Source organism: Schistocerca americana, chromosome 1 (genome assembly GCF_021461395.2).
Source record: "Schistocerca americana isolate TAMUIC-IGC-003095 chromosome 1, iqSchAmer2.1, whole genome shotgun sequence".
Classification (NCBI taxonomy): domain Eukaryota; kingdom Metazoa; phylum Arthropoda; class Insecta; order Orthoptera; family Acrididae; genus Schistocerca; species Schistocerca americana.
The window spans coordinates 983976722-983991882 of NC_060119.1; the positions used below are offsets into that span (position 1 = coordinate 983976722).

Consider the following 15161-nt stretch of genomic DNA (forward strand, 5'->3'; position numbering starts at 1 on the left):
GGCTCCTTGTGCTTGCCAAACACATGGTACACAAAGTAAGCGTGTACCCCCCTGAGGATTAATGTAATTATACCCTCAGGTGTTACAGATTACAACAATGAAATGAAATGTATCACTGAAAACCTTTGTATCATTGTACTTCAAATATCTTTAAAAATAAATGTTTTAAGTACAAAATTAATCACTGAAATGCGTGTCCTGCAGCGCTAAATGTGCATCTTGTTGTAAGATAATCTCTGTGGAAGTGTCGTAGTTATTTTCCTCCGAAAGCTAAGTTCTGCAGAAGCCAATGTACTTACCTCATGATAAACAAAAGTGAAATGCTTTGCGTAGAGATATCTTGGTTATTACGCTTATTGATGTGATGATGAAAGTACTGTGCTGTAACGTATTGTTGTGCTATGGAAAAGGCTGTCTCCTTGTAGCTATACCACAAAAGTTACTAATAAAACATGTTTTGCTTTCTAGAAGAATTCAGAAAAACTGTGCAGATATAAAACAGATACACCGCAAAAGCAACAATGTAAATTGTCACTCATTAGTAGCGTCGTGATAAAAATCGTGTAGCTGTCACATAAACTAACCACTGTGTCATCTGGTATCTCGCAGAAAGTACTTTAAATCCAGAATGTATTTTCAAATAAACCAAAATGTTGCATTAAAATCTCATTAGCAGTACTGGTAAATGTTCTAAGTATGTGAGCCTTATAGTCGTTACGTAATCGTGCAACTAACAAGCAAGAATGTACAAATACAACACTGTGTCATCTGTTCACTATAACAATGCATTCGTAATTTCTGTTTAAAAATGTTCCCTAGGTTCTAGACTGGATATTTAACTTCAAACATTGTTGCATGTTAACAGTTTCTTAAGTATGACAAAGTAAAGTGAAAAATTTTATGGCAAAGACAAAGTTAAAAAGCAGATTATCTTTCGATAAACGGTTTTATATGTGAAATGTGGTGTAAACCTTTACTCTTCCTGGTACACAGAGGTTCAACTTTAACGCAATTATCAAGTGGTATACGTCGGTAAAGAATACTGGAATTTGTCTCAAGGTTAGCGTCTATGTTATTTTTCCCTGAGCCAGCGGGCGCACGCGGCTGCCTGCTGTGCGAGTCATTGTCTGTCTCTTTGTTGGCGCGCACCGTTATTGGGATTTGGAGACCTGACTTCTACAAATTCACCGTGACGAGAGGGCCCTGCCCTGTTTAAATCCCGCCAGTTCTGATGAAATTGACGTCTGTCGTTATGATTACATCGTCTGTCGTCATGTCGGTAGTTCCTGTAGTTTCTTTCTTGTCGGTTAAGTGGTGGAGAATTTCTCCCTGAATCGTAACTGCGCGCTGGACCGTTGCGTCTAAAGTTATTCTGTCTCCCTTGATAATAATTATTTTGGTTCCCAAATTGTCTGTTTCTCTGATTGTCTCTGTGATAGTCACTACCACGGAGAGGTGATCTTTCCCTGTAGTTATTACTACTCTGCCAACGGTTGTCATACGGGTGGTGCCTGTTTTGGTCACGATATGTGTTGTGAGAATATTTCATTCTTCATCGTGGAATTGCGACGGATATGACCTGTAATTGTTATGTTCCTGTTTCCGCTTTCCGCGATTGTCAGTGTCAGTTTCTAATTCTTCTAACAGTCCCTGAAAAGCTTCAATGTCGTCTTTGCAACGTCCTGCCAAAATAATATGTCGTAAATATTCAGGTAATTTGATTAAGCAAATGCGGATGAGTTCTGAGGGGCTGTATGGGTTTGACAGGTACTGATTCTTGTGCAACATGTCTTCAAAATATTTCACAAGACTGGAGAATTCAGATTGTTCGAAATGTTTCATCATTATGATGCCATGTTTTACTCGGTCTTGTGTGGCTTGAGACCAATATGCTGAGAGGAAGGCATGGTAAAATTCCCCTTCACTGTGGCAATCGTGAATGACCGATCGCATTCTTACAGCTGGTTCATTCTCTAAGTAGCCACACATAAATTCTAATCTGTGTTCTAACGACCAGTTGGGAGGAAAACAATAAGAGAATTGATGGAGCCATGCTTGTGGATGAATGTCGTTGCCAGAATTCTTAAATGTTTTGAATTTACGTGTAGTAATGAACAGTTTATAGTCAAAGTCATCGTGTCGGTGAGTAGCATATCGGTCATTGTTACGTCGTGTCGGCGGTTCCATCTCAAAATTCGGTCCACCTTGCCAATTCCTTTCATAATTACCGAAATGCCCTGTGTTATTATTTTGTGGCTTTTCCGTATTTCTAAGTTCCTCTTCCCGTGTTGGAGTGCGAGTGTCCTGTGAAATATGTAATTCTTGTATCACCTGTGTCAACTGATCTTGTACTTCCCGGATTTCTCTTTTGTACTGTGTATTGATTTGATTTTGATTTTGTTTGAATTTTCTTATTTGTTCATACTCTTCTGTGTCAGTGAAGGCTACGGGTCTTGTGTCATTCAGATCATCATCTACCTTTGTAGATAAGTTAGTGACCTGATCCGAAAGTTCGGCTACTTTCTCCGATAGTGAACACATTTCCTCAGTGTGCTTTTCTGAACCAAGTTTCAGAGTGTCCATTTGTGTTGAGATCGAATCTACTGTGTCCTTTAAGTTTTCCTGAGTTTTTGCAATTTGCGTAACCGAATCGGTAGATGCAACTGAGTCAATTTTAGCCCACAAGGTCTCATGATTTTCATGAACAATGGTTTGCAGTTCTTTTATGGCTGCTTCGTGATTCTGTAATGCATTCTCATGCCGCGAAAAAATAGGTTGAAAATGCTCACAAATTTGTGTTTATACGTCATTACAGACATTTTGACATTTCGATTCAATGTTATGTAACTCATTAGTTAAATCTTCACGTGTTTGTTCAAGCGTGGTGTGAAGATTTCGTTCCATTGCGTCTAACTGTTGCTGTGTTTGTCTCTGGTGTTGTTCCATTGTGTCTAACTTTTGAAGATTTTGTTCCACTGTGTCCAACTTTTGCTGTGTTTGTCTCTGATTTTGTTCCACTGTGTCTAACTTTTCAAGCTTTTGTCCCATTTGTTGCATTAATTGTAATAACAATGCACTGGTGTCTGAAACATGTTCCTCAGTGCTTTTCGGCAGTGAATTCGCACCGGCAACATTCACATTTTGACAAGCGGAAAATGTGTCTTGACTCATTTGAGAAAACGGTGAGGACACAAAACCTGAATCTACAGTATTTGCAAAATTGTGTCCTGTCATTTAGGATTCCTGAGGCGAGCTGTTGCCGACCGATCGATCGATAATGCTTCCCTGTTCACTAATTGTTTCACTGTCTACACCACTGTTTGCAGCCCGCTTCATTTCCCTATGTACAATTACCAAATTACTACTTTGAACATTAGTTAATTCATTACTCGGTGGCGCTAACACACTGCTTTCATTTTCACTGTCATTTCTCAGTTTACTTTGGAGCCTAATATTACGTTTTTCACACGCCATTATTGTCACAGTATTTCACACGACAACACAGAAAAGCACAATTTTAAGAGCAAAAATAAGAGAACACATTAACATAGCACTGAAAATAATATCTAGTTAATTGCAGCTGCGAAATACTTGGTGCAAATCTACATGCATGCCACAACTGTTTTACTGTACAACAATGAAAGACTGCTACTACAAAGGAGATTCTCTCTACAATTACGCGCTAGCAATAAACAAAAGCTACACTAATTACACAAACTACAAGAAAAAATCAGAAGATTCCAGTGAGGTATCCTCGGCTAAGGGTCGACATATGAAACTTCCCCTTTGAACAATTTATACAAGACTGTGCTTAAACTGACACACAATGTTTTTAGCGCAACGCAATCTGACTTTCAAGAATCCCTACAAAGGAATGGCCCTGACTAACATTAACCTATACGTTTCACAAATCACTTACCTCACAAAAATCTTGGTTACTCGAACTACTGCAGTACAGCGAGCGCCACTACTGCCAGCTAAATAAAAGATTCAAACTACTGAAGGCACTAACTACTGATAGGGATAGTTAGCAAATGAAAGATATTAATAGAGAACAAACAATGTATTTACCTTGATATCATCATATATAAATATAGCAGTTCATGACAAATTTCAAAACTACGCCATCTCTCTCCCCACATCCACCACTGCTGGCGGCTCACCTCCAACTGCACAACGCTACGCGCTGTTCACATCCAGCTGCCGCTGCCCAACACTACAATGGCAGACAACAATGCAAAACTAGCCACAGACTGCACACAGCACAGCCAGTGATTTTCGTACAGAGGTGGCGTTACCAATAAAAAAACTTAAACAGCCTACTTACATAAGGTATCGTAAGTTCTTTCAACATGTGCTACCATTTATATGTAACCCCCCCCCCCCCCCCAATAATGCGACAGCACTTGGGGTTTCAAAATGTTGATTGTCTGGCACACAAGTCTGCAGTGTCCCAAGAAACATTAAATTACGATTTCAATAGTAACTGGACTGGTAGAGGTAGCCTGGTAATGTGCCCTTGCAGATACCTCAACGTTATGTGCCGGATTTTTTCTTGTGGGGTTAACTTAAGGACAAATTACAGCAGAAGTACCCACTGCTCTACAGAAAATGATAGAACATATCAGAAATACTTGCACAAAAATTAGACCACGTATGCTCATAAGCCGCGTACATGAATTCGAAGGATGAATTAACAAATGTATAGAAATGGAAAGTCATTAGTAAGAGAACTTTTTGTGAATTATAATAATGATGAGAGGAATGGGGACTCATTGCAATAAAGCACCACGATGGTAGTAAGAGGCAAGGGTAATTATGGACATCGAGCGCTCCGATTTTGAGGTACAAAGGGCTCACCGAAATCAAGCGCCTCAATGCTGGAAAACTCTGGGACTCAACAAATGCAGGCACTCTCATGGAAAAAGAAACTATTGTGTCAATCTCATTGTTCCTGGATCACGTTAGAAAGTATTTTATTAACGAGACATTTAAATGTCTAACTATAAAAGTTTTACTATACAATAAAATCTGTTAATAATGTTTTTAAAATATCAACTGCTTACAACAAAAAGATTTACATTTTTATCGCAAATGTGGTGTAGAATCAAATGCATCGGTTCTTGATTGCAATACTTAAAAAAATTGAATGTTTTGATTACAGCACCATCTACGAAAAATAGAAAAAGCGTTTTGGGCAAACCTTATGTACTTTTTGTGTAGAATCCGAATCAGCAATAAAGCTGAGAGGTTATCGTCTCAAAACAGGAAGCTGACCCACAAGGTGGTATGTGGGGGAGAGTGGGAGAGGTTATCAGTTGTATCATCAACGGATGTTCCCCTTGGAAACACTGACCTGTTATCTGGAACATTTTTCTCATACAACACGTATTTTGGCCTCATTTAGTTGTTCCAAGCTAAAACAGACGCCATATATATATATATATATATATATATATATATATATATATATATATATATATATATATATAGGGTGAGTAGCCTAACGTTACCGCTGGATATACTTCGTAAACCACATCAAATACTGACGAACCGATTCCACAGACCGAACGTGAGGAGAGGGGCTAGTGTAATTGTTTAATACAAACCATACAAAAATGCACGGAAGTATGTTTTTTAACACAAATCTACGTTTTTTTTAAATGGAACCACGTTAGTTTTGTTAGCACATCTGAACATATAAACAAATACGTAATCAGTTCCGTTTTGTTGCATTGTAAAATGTTAATTACATCCGGAGATATTGTAACCTAAAGTTGACGCTTGAAACCTCCGACATTCAGTTGCGTGTTGTAACAAACACGGGCCACTGTCGGCGAGCAGCATCTGCAGGGACATGTTTACGATGACGACCGTGTTTACGAGTGTGGCTGTAGTGCACTGTTGTGGTTTGGTCTAGCTGTCGCAGTGTCCGCATGTGGCGCTTGCTGCTATAGTTATTCTGCATTCGTCTCCGCACGCAGACCAACTGTAGCACACCGTGTTACCAGACGTCTGTGATAGTGTAGTGTTGTAGGAACTGTGACCACGGTGTATTCGAACTCTGAAAAGGCGGAGATGATACTCATCTATGGCGAGTGTCGACGAAATGCAGCTGAAGCCTGCAGGGTGTATGCAGAACGGTACCCGGACAGAGAGCATCCAACGTGCCGCACATTGCAAAACATCTACCGCCAACTGTATGCAACAGGTATGGTCGTAGCACGCAAACGGGTCCGTAACAGGCCCGTCACAGGAGAAGCGGGTGCAGTTGGTGTGTTAGCTGCTGTTGCCATGAACCCACACATGAATACACGGGACACTGCGAGAGCCGGTGGACTGAGTCAAAGTAGTGTCATGCGCATACTGCATCGTCACCGCTTTCACCCGTTTCATGTGTCGCTACATCAGCAATTACATGGTGATGACTTTAATCATCGAGTGCAATTCTGTCAATGGGCATTAACAGAGAATGGCGTTGCAGTTCTACCTGTTTACCGATGAAGCGGGTTTCACAAACCACGGGGCAGTGAATCTACGGAACATGCATTACTGGTCCGTGGACAATCCTCGCTGGCTCAGACAGGTAGAGCGACAGCGGCCGTGGACTGTAAATGTATGGTGCGGAATCATTGGCGACCACCTCATCGGTCCTCACTTCATTGCAGGGGCCCAAACAGCTGCAACATACATCGCGTTTCTAGAGAATGATCTGGCAACGTTGCTCGAAAATGTCCCACTGGAAACGCGTCGACGTATGTGGTATCAGCATGATGGTGCACCTGCACATTCCGCAATTAACACTAGGCTGACCCTTGACAGGATGTTCGACGGGCGTTTCATAGGACGTGGAGGACGCATAAATTGGCCAGCCCGTTCTCCTGATCTTACACCTTTGGACTTCTGTCTGTGGGGTACGTTAAAGGAGAATGTGTACCGTGATGTGCCTACAACCCCAGAGGATATGAAACAACGTATTGTGGCAGCCTGCGGCGACATTACACCAGATGTACTGCGGCGTGTACGACTTTCATGACGCCAGAGATTGCAATTGTGTGCAGCAAATGATGGCCACCACATTGAACATCTATTGGCCTGACATGTCGGGACACACTCTATTCCACTCCGTAATTGAAAACGGAAACCACGTGTGTACGTATACCTCACCCCTCATGGTAATGTGCATGTGCGTCAGTGAAAAAGACCAATAAAAAGGTGTTAGCGTGTGGACGTAATGTGCTGTTCCAGTGTCTTCTGTACCTAAGGTCCATCACCGTTCCCTTTGGATCCCTACGTAATTCGGTGCTCTCCGAAACACACGATCGAACAGCGGAGGAGTGGTACTCAAGCGTCAACTTTAGGTTACAATATCTCCGGATGTAATTAACATTTTACAATGCAACAAACGGCACTGATTAAGTATTTGTTTATATGTTCAGATGTGCTAACAAAACTAACGGGGTTCCATTTAAAAAAACGTAGGTTTGTGTTAAAAGACATACTTCCGTGCATTTTTTTATGGTTTGTATTAACCAATTACGCTAGCCCCTCTCCTCACGTTCGGTCTGTGGAATCGATTCGTCAGTATTTGATGTGGTTTATGAAATATATCCAGCGGTAATGTTAGGTGACTCACCCTGTATATATATATATATATATATATATATATATATATATAGATATATATATATATATATATATATACAGGCAATCAAGATGAAGCCGAAGACACGAAGCCGACAAGAAGCATGGACAGAGGACCGGAAACAGAAACACAGCGAGCGAATGAGGGAAGTTTGGGCAGCAAGGAAGGCAGCAAAAGGAACTGGCCATGTAGTTTAGTCCAAATGCGCTCTTTAAGGGCAAAACACCAATAATAATAATAATATATATATATATATATATATATATACACTCCTGGAAATGGAAAAAAGAACACATTGACACCGGTGTGTCAGACCCACCATACTTGCTCCGGACACTGCGAGAGGGCTGTACAAGCAATGATCACACGCACGGCACAGCGGACACACCAGGAACCGCGGTGTTGGCCGTCGAATGGCGCTAGCTGCGCAGCATTTGTGCACCGCCGCCGTCAGTGTCAGCCAGTTTGCCGTGGCATACGGAGCTCCATCGCAGTCTTTAACACTGGTAGCATGCCGCGACAGCATGGACGTGAACCGTATGTGTAGTTGACGGACTTTGAGCGAGGGCGTATAGTGGGCATGCGGGAGGCCGGGTGGACGTACCGCCGAATTGCTCAACACGTGGGGCGTGAGGTCTCCACAGTACATCGACGTTGTCGCCAGTGGTCGGCGGAAGGTGCACGTGCCCGTCGACATGGGACCGGACCGCAGCGACGCACGGATGCACGCCAAGACCGTAGGATCCTACGCAGTGCCGTAGGGGACCGCACCGCCACTTCCCAGCAAATTAGGGACACTGTTGCTCCTGGGGTATCGGCGAGGACCATTCGCAACCGTCTCCATGAAGCTGGGCTACGGTCCCGCACACCGTTAGGCCGTCTTCCGCTCACGCCCCAACATCGTGCAGCCCGCCTCCAGTGGTGTCGCGACAGGCGTGAATGGAGGGACGAATGGAGACGTGTCGTCTTCAGCGATGAGAGTCGCTTCTGCCTTGGTGCCAATGATGGTCGTATGCGTGTTTGGCGCCGTGCAGGTGAGCGCCACAATCAGGACTGCATACGACCGAGGCACACAGGGCCAACACCCGGCATCATGGTGTGGGGAGCGATCTCCTACACTGGCCTTACACCACTGGTGATCGTCGAGGGGACACTGAATAGTGCACGGTACATCCAAACCGTCATCGAACCCATCGTTCTACCATTTCTAGACCGGCAAGGGAACTTGCTGTTCCAACAGGACAATGCACGTCCGCATGTATCCCGTGCCACCCAACGTGCTCTAGAAGGTGTACGTCAACTACCCTGGCCAGCAAGATCTCCGGATCTGTCCCCCATTGAGCATGTTTGGGACTGGATGAAGCGTCGTCTCACGCGGTCTGCACGTCCAGCACGAACGCTGGTCCAACTGAGGCGCCAGGTGGAAATGGCATGGCAAGCCGTTCCACAGGACTACATCCAGCATCTCTACGATCGTCTCCATGGGAGAATAGCAGCCTGCATTGCTGCGAAAGGTGGATATACACTGTACTAGTGCCGACATTGTGCATGCTCTGTTGCCTGTGTCTATGTGCCTGTGGTTCTGTCAGTGTGATCATGTGATGTATCTGACCCCAGGAATGTGTCAATAAAGTTTCCCCTTCCTGGGACAATGAATTCACGGTGTTCTTATTTCAATTTCCAGGAGTGTATATATATATATATATATATATGGAGGATAATGTGTCCTAAGAACATGTGTCTGGAAATGGACGGTGTGCCTTGCAATGACAACAAATCATTCTAGAACACATCCCAGAGCTGCATCGCCTTCATGTCAAACAAATGTTCAAAGTGGACTCCATGGGAAACAGTAGCAGTTGTCATGCACGATATGCATAATCGTACTTTGGCTTACACCATGTTAACGGACCACTTTCCAGGAGTTTGTACAAGAGTTCGTCTCAATATTCTGTAGAACTCAGTTCTCCAGATGTGGAGTATACATAGTCCGTCGCCTTGCCTCGCCGATTGGTTTGATGCGGCGCACTACGAATTCCTCTACTGTGTCAACCTCTTCATCTGAGAGTAGCACTTGCACCCTATTTCCTCAATTACTTGCTGGATGTACTCCAATCTCTGTCGACCTCTACAGTTTTGCCCTCTACAGCTCCCTCTGGTACCATGGAAGTCATTTCCTGATGTCTCAACAGCTGCCTATCATCTTCTCCCTTCTCCTTGTCAGTATTTTCAACATATTTCTTTCCTCTTCGTTTCTGCACAGAACCGCCTCACTCCGAACCTTATCACTCCGCCTAATTTTCAACATTCATCTGTAACACCACATCTCAGATGCTTCCATTTTGTTCTGTTCCCGTTTCCCTACCATACAATGCTGTGCTCCAAACGTACATCCTCAGAAATTTCTTCTTCAAATTAAGGCCTATGTTTGATTCTAGTAGACTTCTTTTGGCCAGGAAAGCCCATTTTGCCAGTGCTAGTCTGCGTTTGATGTCCTCCTTCCTCCGTCAATGAGTGGTTATTTTGCTGCCTAGGTAGCAGAATTCCTTAACTTCATCTACTTCGTGACCCTCAATCCTGATGTTAAGTTTGTCGCTGTTCTCATTTCTGCTACTTCTTATTACCTTCGTCTTTCTTCGATTTACTCTCAATCCATATTCTGTACTCATTATACTGTTCATTCCATTCAAGAGATAATGTAATTCTTTTTCACTTTCACTCAGGATAGCCATGTCATCAGCGAAACATATCATTGACAGTCTTTCACCTCAAATTTTAATTCTGCTCCTGAACCATTCATTTATTTCCATCATTGCTTCTTTGATGTACAGATTGAACAGTAGGGGCGAAAGACTACATCGCTGTCTTACACCCTTCTTAATCCCAGAACTATGTTCTTGCTCGTTCACTCTTATTATTCCCTCTTGGCTCTTGTACATATTGTATATTACCCGACTCTCTCTGTAGCTTACCCCTACTTTTCTAGGAATTTCGAACATCTTGCACCATTTTATATTGTCGAGCGCTTTTTCCAGGTCGACAAATCTTATGAACGTGTCTTGATTTGTCTTTAGTCTTGATTCATTATCAACTGCAACGTCAGAATTGCCTCTCTGGTGCCTTTACCTTTCCTAAAGCCAAACTGATCGTCACGTAACACATCCTGAATTTTCTTTTTCATTCTTTTGTATATTATCCTAGTAACTTACTTTTATGCATGGGCTGTTAAGCTGATTGTGCGATAATTCCCGCACTTGTCAGCTCTTGCAGTCTTCTGAAATTTGTAGACGATATTTTTCCGAAAGTCAGATGGTATGTCGCCAGACTCATACATTCTATACACCAACGTGAATAATCGTTTTGTTGCCACTTCCCCAACGATATTAGAAATTCTGATGGAATGTTAGCTAACTCTTCCACCTTATTTGTTTTTAAGTCCTCCAAAGCTCCCCTAAATTCTGATTCTAATACTGGATCCATTATCTCTTCTAAGTCGACTCCTTCTTCTTCGTCTATCACATCTCCTCCCTCATAGAGGCCTTGAATGTCCTCTTTCGACCTACCCGCTCTCTCCTCTGCATTTAACAGTGGAATTCCCGTTGCAATCTTAATGTTATCACCCTTGCTTTTAGTGTCACCGAAGGTTGTTTTGACTTTTCTGTATGATGAGTCAGTCCTTCCGACAATAATTTCTTTTTCGTTTTCTCCAGATTTTACATGCAGCCATTTCGTCTTAGCTTCCTTGCACTTCCTGGTTACTTCATTGATCAGTGACTTTTATTCTTTTGTACTTTCTTCTTTCATCGATCAACTGAAGTACTTTTTCTCTTACCCCACGATTTCTTCGCAACTACCTTCGTTTTTCTTTCCAACTTCTGTGATTGCCCTTTTTAGAGAGGTCCATTCCTCTTCAACTGTACTGCCTACTGTGTTATTCCTTATTGCTGTATCTACATCCTTAGAGAACTTCAAGCATATCTCTTCATTCCTTAGTACTTCTGTATCCCACTTCTTTGCGCATTGACTCTTCCGACTAATCTCTTGAACTTCTCATCACTTCTACATTGTGATACGAGTCTTTATCTGCTCCTGGGTATGTTTTACAATCTAGTATCTGATTTCGGAATCTCTCTCTGACCATCTTATAATATAACTAAAATCTTTCCGTTATCACCCGACGTTTTTCAAGTACACCTCCTCCTCTTGCGATTCTTGAACAAAGTATTCGCTGTTACGAGCTGATATTACAGAACTCGACTAGTCTTTCTCCTCTCTCATTTCTTGTCCCAAGCCTATATTCCCCCTTAACCTTTTCTTCTAGTCCTTCCCTTACAACTGTATTCCAGTCCCCCTGACTATTAGATTTTCCTTTATGCACTGTATTACCATTTCAGTATCTTCATATGCTTTCTCTATATCTTCAGCTTGCGATGTCGGCATGTATACCTGAACTATCGTTGTCGGTGTTGACTTGCTGTCGATTCTTATAAGAACAAGCCTATCACTGAACTGTTCACAGTAACACACTCTCTGCCCTACCTCCCTACTCATAATGAATCCTGCTCCCGTTATACCATTTTCTACTGCTGTTGATATTACCCTATATTCATCTGACCAAAATTCCTTGTCGTCTTTCCATTTCACTTCACTGACGCCTGCTATATCTGAGCTTTGCATTTGCCTATTCAGATTTCCTAGTTTTTCTACGATGTTCAAGCTTCTGATATTCTACGACTCAACTCTTATTCTGCATAACGTAACCCTGTCATGCTTAACTGGTATTTTAATGATAAAAGGAGAGTTAAGTTTTATTTTCTATGTCGTATTCCATTCCTACAGTTCTGTTAAAAGGCTAAACAGTGTTCTTAAACTCTGCAGTTCCTGTTATATCAAATTAACACTTGGTAATCAAACAAATGTTGAGTGTAGAATAAATTTCTTTTATTTCTGCCAATGATCACAAAACTTTTGGTCCTTAAGACTACCAGTTTCGGTCAGCAATTATCATTTTCAGATCTCCAACAAAATGAAATACAACTAGTAAACTGATTTTTCTATTGTTCTAAGGCGCAATTTATTCACTAGTTGTATGTCATTTCCCATGTTTTGTTGCGAATCTGAAGATGGTTATTGCTAACTGAAACCGGTATTCTATAGATCAAAAATTTTGCGATCATTGGCAGAAATAAAGCAAATGCGTTCTACGTTTCCTGGGTCACTGTTTTAATCTGCAACCATGTCGAAAGTTGTGAAAGTTGAGTGTTATTTCTGCATAACTTACAAATTTCTTGTTACGGTATGAAAAAGTACATTTTGTGAGAGAAAATTGCGTGGCAGTTTATAGACTCATTACCTGGAATTATGCTTATTGTACCACTTGTACCAGGGTGTGGGAACAGGAAGGTCATGACTGAATTAGGGTTTATGAATGCATCAAAGAACTCGATAAAATCTTGTCACTTGTTCTGGATCTGGGTCATAGACGTAAAATAGGGATGATGTTTCTGTGAACTTCATGGATGGATGTGGTGGTCGGGGAAGGAGCTATCCATTGATGTGAAATTAAAATGAAGAACGGAACGTCCTGGCAGATTAAAACTGTGTGCCGAACCGAGACTCAAACACAGGACCTTTGCCTTTCGCAGGCAAGTGCTCTGCCAACTGAGGTACCCAGCACGACTCACGACCCGTCCTCACAGCTTTAATCCCGGAAAATTCTGGAAAAATTAAGAATGTTGCACATATAAGGACTTGAGCATGCAGTCTGTGGTCTTTAGAGTTAAGAGGATGAGCCTTACTACTGTTGTGATATGCTACACATTTTTGTGAAATTACAATTAAATCACATGACAATTAAGAACGTTGCACTTGCTGGAACTCGAACCCAGAACCTTCGGACGCCAGAGCTTAGGGTTATGAGTTAGGTGGCGCTGTGGCGCGCTAAGTGTTGTTGTAAAACAGCAAAAGAGATGAAAATTAAAAACATTACACATGCCAGTACTCGAACCTGTAACTTTCAGACTCTAAAGCTTAGGTGTTGATATGAAATAATGTGATGTGATTCGGCCTTGGAGGATCTTCGCTCACTTGAGCTATTAGACTACATAAGACCTGCTATGACACTGGGTAATCAGGCTGTTTATGACCTTGATGACTGCCAGAATGTTTAAACCCCCGCTACTCCTTATAACAGATTATCTACAATATATTGTACTTTAAAACACAAAGAGCGAGAAAATGTATTGACTCCTTTTTAGCCAGCCGAAGTGGCCGTGCGGTTAAAGGCGCTGCAGACTGGAACCGCAAGACCGCTACGGTCGCAGATTCGAATCCTGCCTCGGGCATGGATGTTTGTGATGTCCTTAGGTTAGTTAGGTTTAACTAGTTCTAAATTCTAGGGGACTAATGACCTCAGCAGTTGAATCCCATAGTGCTCAGTGCCATTTGAACCATTTTTGACTCCTTTTTATAATTATATCTAATTGATACTAATTCCTATATTTTTTTTTTACAAAGACCAGCATTTTTAGCAATGCCTTGTCACTCTTTCCTTCAGTGTAAACAATCCACAAACACGGATGCGTCCCTGAAATTCTCTTTCGGATATCGTTGTTGTTCGCCAGAATAGCAATGGAACCCCTACTTATAACAGTTAAGTCTAGTACGTCATCAAAATATAACTGAAACAAAATTTTATTTTCCACAATGCTAAAAGCCAAACAGATATTCCTATGTGAAAAAGTTACATTCAGTATTTTATTTTTTCTCAGTTACCATTTTTCGTTAAAGACGTCGGGACCATATTTTAATTAAGACAATGGCTGACGTATTTCAGGACTCCAGGTGTTGTTCTGTAATAGTGTGGCATCATATGGCTGAACGAAATAATCTGCAAAGGAGCGGCACAGCTGAATAAAAGGTAACGAGAAGAGACCAGTTTCACCAAAAAATTCATCCATATAAAATTGACCTGACGTGAGGGGGACGTTTAGCTACGCAGCAGGGTTGGCTTACCCACCCCTCGTTGTTTGACCCCACAGGCGGAGTGTTTTTGCCTCGAGTGGCGTGTCGGTCACTGTTAACGCAGCTGACAGACATCCCCCCGGCAATCAACTCCAGTCGGCAAATATTGGCACTGCATAAAGCTGGAGTGTTTGGCTTGCTCCCACAGGAACTTCTGCTCTTTGAGGGATACAAACACGACCGTGTTTAGCTTTATTAATTAAAACGGCCCAGTAATCGAAACGCTGACAAATTGCTTCACGTGGCCCATTGAGATGTTGACATACCGATCTGCGTGCATCACTTACATAGTAGGCCATTCGCAGTAAAGATGAATCGGATACAGAGTTGTCAACATTTACAGTTGTTTCACAATTGAAAATCAGAATGGAGTATCGAGCGCAAACACGCCACATCTGATCGGAAGTTATCTTGCTACAAGTATCATGTTGACTGCCACCACGGCTTAGTTTCCTTACCTGGCAACTACATTAAATGAACCAGATTACAGTCA

General features: G+C 42.1%; 1 long non-coding RNA gene across 1 annotated transcript in view; it reads right to left on the minus strand.

Annotated features, from left to right (window-relative positions):
* The window catches only part of LOC124548500, a 277718-nt gene that overhangs the window by 39443 nt on the left and 223114 nt on the right, over positions 1 to 15161 (minus strand). The gene's annotated exons all lie outside the window — the stretch shown is intronic.